Here is a 6,142-nt window from a genome sequence, read left to right as displayed (position 1 = left end):
TCGGTCAGGTGGTCTGGTATTCCCATCTCTTGAAGAATTTTCCACAGTTTTTGTTGTCAAAGGCTTTGGCATAGTCAATAAAGCAGAAGTAGATGTTTTTCTGGAACTCTTGCTTTTTCTATGATCCAGCAGATATTAGCAATTTGATCTCTGGTTCCTTGGCCTTTTCTAAATCCACCTTGAACATCTGGAAGTTCATGGTTCATGTGTCATTGAAGCCTGGCTTGGAGAATTTTGAGCATTACTTTGCTAGCGTGTGAGATGAGTGCAATTGTGTGGTAGTTTGAGCATTCTTTGGCATTACCTTTCTTAGGGATTGGAATAAAAACCGACCTTTTCCAGTCCTGTGGCCACTGCTGAGTTTTCCAGATTTGCTGGCATATTAAGTGTAGCACTTTCATAGCATCATCTTTTAGGATTTGAAATCACTCAACTGGAATTCCATCACCTCCACTAGCTTTGTTCATAGTGATGCTTCCTAAAGCCCACTTGAATTCACATCCCAGGATGTCTGGCCCTAGGTGAGTGATCAGACCATTGTGGTTATCTAGGTCATGAAGAGTCTTTTTTGTATAGTTCTTCTGTGTATTCCTGCCACCTCTTCTTAATCTCTTCTGCTTCTGTTAGGTCCATACCATTTCTGTACTTTATATTGTCTGTCTTTGCATGAAATGTTTCCTTGGTATCTCTAATTTTCTTGAAGACATCTCTAGTCTTTTTCATTCTATTGTTTTCCTCTATTTCTTTGCATTGATCGTTGAGGAAGGCTTTCTTATCTCTCCTTACTATTCTTTGCAACTCTGCATTCAAATGGGTATATCTTTCTTTTTCTCCTTTGCTTTTTGCTTCTCGTCTTTTCACAGCTATTTGTATGGCCTCCTCAGACAACCATTTTACCTTTTACATTTCTTTTTCTTGGAGATGATCTTGATCCCTGACTCCTGTACAATGTCACAAACCTCTGTCCATATTTCTTCAGGAACTCATCTATCAGATCTGATTCCTTGAATCTATTTGTAACTTCTATTGTATAATCATAAGGGATTCGATTTATATCATACCTGAATGGTCTAGTGGTTTCTCCCACTTTCTTCAATTTAAGTTTGAATTTTGCAATAAGGAGTTCATGACCTGAGCCACAGTCAGCTCCTGGTCTTGTTTTTGTTGACTTTATAGAGCTTATTCATCTTTGGCTGCAAAGAATATAGTCAATCTGATTTCGGTGTTGACCATCTGGTGATGTCCATATGTAGAGTCTTCTCTTGTGTTGTTGGAAGAGGATGTTTGCTATGACTAGTGCATTCTCTTGGCAAAAGTCTGTTAGCTTTTGCCCTGCTTCCTTTTGTACTTCAAGGCCAAATTTGCCTGTTACTCCGGGTATCTCTTGACTTCCTACTTTTGCATTCCAGTCCCCTATAATGAAAAGGACATCTTATTTGGGTGTTAATTCTAGAAGGTCTTGTAGGTCTTCATAGGACTCTTCAATTTCAGCTTCTTCAGCATTACTGGTCAGGGCATAGACTTGGATTACTGTGATATTGAATGTTTTGCCTTGGAAATGAACAAAGATCATCCTGTCATTTTTGAGATTGCATCCAAGTACTGCATTTTGGACTCTTTTGTTGACTATGATGGCTACTCCATTTCTTCTAAGGGATTCTTGCCCACAGTAGTAGATATAATGGTCATCTGAATTAATCACCCATTCCAGTCCATTTTAGTTCACTGATTCCTAAAATGTCAATTGTTCACTCTTGCCATCTCCTGTTTGACCACTTCTAATTTACCTTGTTTCATGGACCTAACATTCATTCCAAGGATAATATAGACACCATTTATTGACCACTTGACTCTACCAGGAGCTGTCCTGAGCATTTACATGAGTGATTTAATTTTTAAATCAACTCAGTGAGGTAGAACCTATTATTACCACCATTTGACTGATCTGAGTCTTAGAGAGTTTAAGAATCTGTACCTAGATTACACAGCTCGTAAATGGTGGAACTGAGATCCTAATCCACTCCTGTCTGGTTCCAGAGCCTGTGTCCCATCCATCATGAAATGTTGCCTCCCACTATCACGTATTGTAATAATTATGATGGTGGTGATCATAATGATGATGATGGTGGTGACGATGCTAATAATGAGGAGGAGGATAGTAAAGGGTATTAATAATGATGATGAGGTGATGGTGATAACAATGATGATGATGATAATTTTAAAATAATAATAAATACCAGTGTAAGTTCTTATCAACTGGCATAAGAGCTCATGCTAGGGAAAGCCCAACCTTTTGAAAAATTCCCTGGCAGATATCAAAGGTCTGGCTGGCAGCTGCTGCCAAGATCTGGTGAGGCAAGAAGAGTCTGTCATTTTGCAGAGAAAGGGGTTGAATGGAAAAAGCATCACTGGAGACGTGAGAAGAGAGAAACAGGGAGCCAGCATGCTGGGAATTCGCTGGGACAGGCCAGCCGAGACAGCAATAAATCCTCCAGGTTGGGGCCAGACAGGGCTGGCTGGAGGGCATTTTTCAAACAATGGCATCACGACTCCAGTTGATCAGGTTGGGATTGACTATGACATCAGCTTTCTCAGACTTTCTCCTCCTTCCGGAATATGAAGTCTCGTGCTCAGATTTGTGAACAACTTTTAAGCAATAATTAAGAAAGATGATGAATTTTATGTCTAAGTCATGGGCCCTGAGTAGCAGCTACACATGGGAGCTCATGGCACAGGAAGCTACTAAAACAAATACAGAAGATCCAGGAAGTCCAGAGACCTTGGACTTCCACAGACTGTGGGATGGGATGGTGGTGCTCCGGGACTCAAGGAGATTTTACTTTGATTTAAAGGGCGAGAGAGTTCTTTGTGGATGCTGAGTGTGTGTGTGAAGAAAAATATAGAGACAGAAAGAAATTGAACTCACAGTGACTAAACCAGAGCTGTGCCTGCCATCTGATGTGTGGCTGGTACCACATGTTGAAATCATAGTATTTTGATATATATGCGGTTAAGAAAACCTGTATTATTCAAATTAATTTTACCTTCTTAAATAATCTTTTGAAAATGCGACTGGCAGGAGATTTAAAATTACACACATGTCACATTCTATTTCTATTTCCACTGGATGGTGCTGGGTTCAGCATAGCCTGGCCACACAGTCTTGTGTATTTCAAGGCATTGCTAAGGCATTTTGGATGGGACAAGTCATCACCAAGACTGACTCTCTGGGGCGACAGAGAATATTTAGTGCCTTGTCTCTCCAATCACTACAAACTAGTCATAATGACAACCACAGATGGCTCTGTAATGGGATAGTTGGGGTGGGGGTGGCATTCTTGCCTCTGATAAGAACTCTGGAAGTGGATTGATGGATGAAGGGTGGTGGGAGCAGAGAGAAGGGAAGATTACTCATTTCCTGGGGAAACAGGAGAGGCACCAGGTGGACTCTGAACTGGTCTCTGTGGATAAACTGATGTTTTGTAGCACAGAAGATGGGAGACGGCATAGAGCAGCAGAAACAAAGTAAGACAGGCATGTCTGGGGAAGTAGGACAAGCAAGAGGAATTGGACCCTAGTCCTTGCTTCTTGCACTGAGGAAACTGCTTACAGGTCAGGGAGCACACTTGACCCTTAGGCTAGAGAGAGGCAAGATTCATGATCTCCTAGACGCCCTAGGACTAAAGTTTCCCAGTACCCTACCACATGCCCACTGTCCTGCTATGCTTTCCCAATCCAAAGTCAGAGTAGGTTCCAAACATCTTGCCCGCTAATATCCAGGGCTGCCTAGGACAAGGGAAAATGTTGAGGGGTTCTTTAAAAGGAAGATCCAGTCTTTTAATGACATTGAAGCTTAAAATCTAAAACATTAGATTTCCTTACCCTCAAAGGACAATAGAAAGCCTTCAAATGAGATCACGTTATACGTTAATTAGCAGCTCCGAATCTACAGTTTAACATAATAGAAATGAGAGAGAGAAGGACAACCATCTCTCCACCATACAAAAGGCATCAGCCTTGAAGCCCATCAAGCAGAGAGGAATTGTGACTGGGGGCTTGAGCTTCAACCTCCTCTGAAAAACACTTCCAACAGCCCTCACTTCTGAGTGAGTTAGAGCCAAAACGGTCACTTGCCAAGTGAATCTTGACACAGAGAGATGAGCCCCAGATGAACTCTTAGCAATTTCCAGAGTTCCAGTTTGTTGTTTCTCTCCAGACCTTTCATATGTGTGTGTGCCTCACGGGTAGATGTGACAGCTCATTGGCACTTTTATCTGGAGGCAGAGAGGCCGTGAGTCTCCATGGAGAAGCTGTGCTGTCCTCTCCAGCTCTGCATTTTCGGGGGTGTGGCCCAACCTTGGAAAATCTGCACATCAGCTCCACAGTTCACAAGACCTAGTTCATTACTGGGTCCCTTTGACAGACACCCTTTTTATTTAAAACAACTATTTATCTTGTGTTTACTAACCCCAAACACTAAGCCCTAATGTGTGAAGCCCAGAAAGTGTACTAATTTTATTTACTCTTCAAATACTATCTTGAATTAAGTATGATTTACAATCTCAGAGGTGCAGAGAAATTAATTCACTCTTTCTTGCTGATAAGGAGTGAGGAAGAGATTAATAAAACTCCAGCTGCCTGACCACCAAAGCCAGAACTCTTGACTGCCATATTGTGTTGCTTTGAGAATGCATTTGCTTATATAGGTCGGAAAAATCATCGTGTTGCAGAAGTGCCATTGGCAAATGTTGAAAACTATCACTGGTTATAAAATCATCACGGGCACAGCTTTGTTTTGTTCTTTGGAAATCATGTCTTGGTAAACTCTTTCTGCCTCAGTAGAAACTGAGTAGAAGATGCTCCTTGCTCCTTTTTTTGGTTTTTGTTTGGCTGTGCTGGGGCTGGCTCTCTAACTGTTGCATGGACTTAGTTGCCCCAAGGCAGGTAGGATCTTAGTTCCCTGACCAGGGATTGAACCCTTGTCCCTTGCATTGGAAGGTGGATTCTTAACCACTGGGCCACCAGAGAAGTCCCCTTCCTTCTCTTTCTTTTCCTAGTTCCCTTCTCATTTTTATTGATAAAATGACTGTATCCAAACTTTGAAGAGTAACTGCTAATTCCATAGAGTGGAGGTGGGTTGATGTCACTCGGGAAGGGGTACAAATCCAGGCCTGGCTAATCCCACCACAAACCCTCTGCTGGGGGCGCCATGTTGGCCCTGCACCAACAAGTATTGACAGCTGGGACTCCCTGAACCCAGGAACTGGTGATTAAATTATGAGCATCCTTATTCATGGATGTAAAAAGCCTCCCTGTGTTCATCTGGGAGCCTGTGATTAGCAGCACAAGCCCCATAAGTAATTATTAGAGACAGAATAACTGGCCAAGCTATCCGCTTTCCACCTGGCCCACATCTCCAAGGGTTGCATTTCTAGTCCACTTATTTTGCTTGACAGCGGGAACCTGAAAGGCCATGGGGCCCAGCTGGTTCTTAGGCTATCTTACCATTTTGTGTCCCTCGAATGATTTTACAGGTTAAAATGGAAAAGGAGGCCTGACTTCCACAGAGCCATGAGCAGAAGGCACGACTGAGATCATTATAGACTCTATTCTTTGGGATTTTTCACCAAAGAAGAACAATTTCCCCACCTTTACTGTCCCTGTCCTTGTAGAACTGAAGGCCAGTCTGTTTGGTGGCAAGTGGTGAGCAGCTGGTATCTGGGCGATAAAAGTATTGTCTCTTAATATAGCTGTCAAGATATTGCTAAAAATGGTGTAATTTCCTTTCCTCGGTGTTGTTTCAGAGCTTCGGGTTGATAGAAGCTTATAATTAACACCTGAGATGGGATGAAATAGAATTCCTGAACCATACATGTCTCTGGGCTTAAATGGGGGAACGTCTCTTGAATGTGGCTTGCTTCTATTTGCTGATGAGGCATTTGGTATTTGTTGGTGGGGAAAACTTAAAGCCACTCTAGCTGTGAGATTTGGCCAGCACAAGTCTCTCTACTATGTACAGACCCCCACGCTAGCCCTGGGGAGGCATGCTCTCAACCTGGTGTGGTCAATGGGGATAATGTATGTTCCGGAGTCTTACAGGTACTCTTCCAAGGGATTTTCATGTATGGGGTTGTGGAATTCC

Source organism: Bison bison, unplaced genomic scaffold (assembly GCF_000754665.1).
Source record: "Bison bison bison isolate TAMUID 2011002044 unplaced genomic scaffold, Bison_UMD1.0 scf7180017864252, whole genome shotgun sequence".
Classification (NCBI taxonomy): Eukaryota; Metazoa; Chordata; class Mammalia; order Artiodactyla; family Bovidae; genus Bison; species Bison bison.
Note: the sequence above shows the minus strand (reverse complement) of the source record.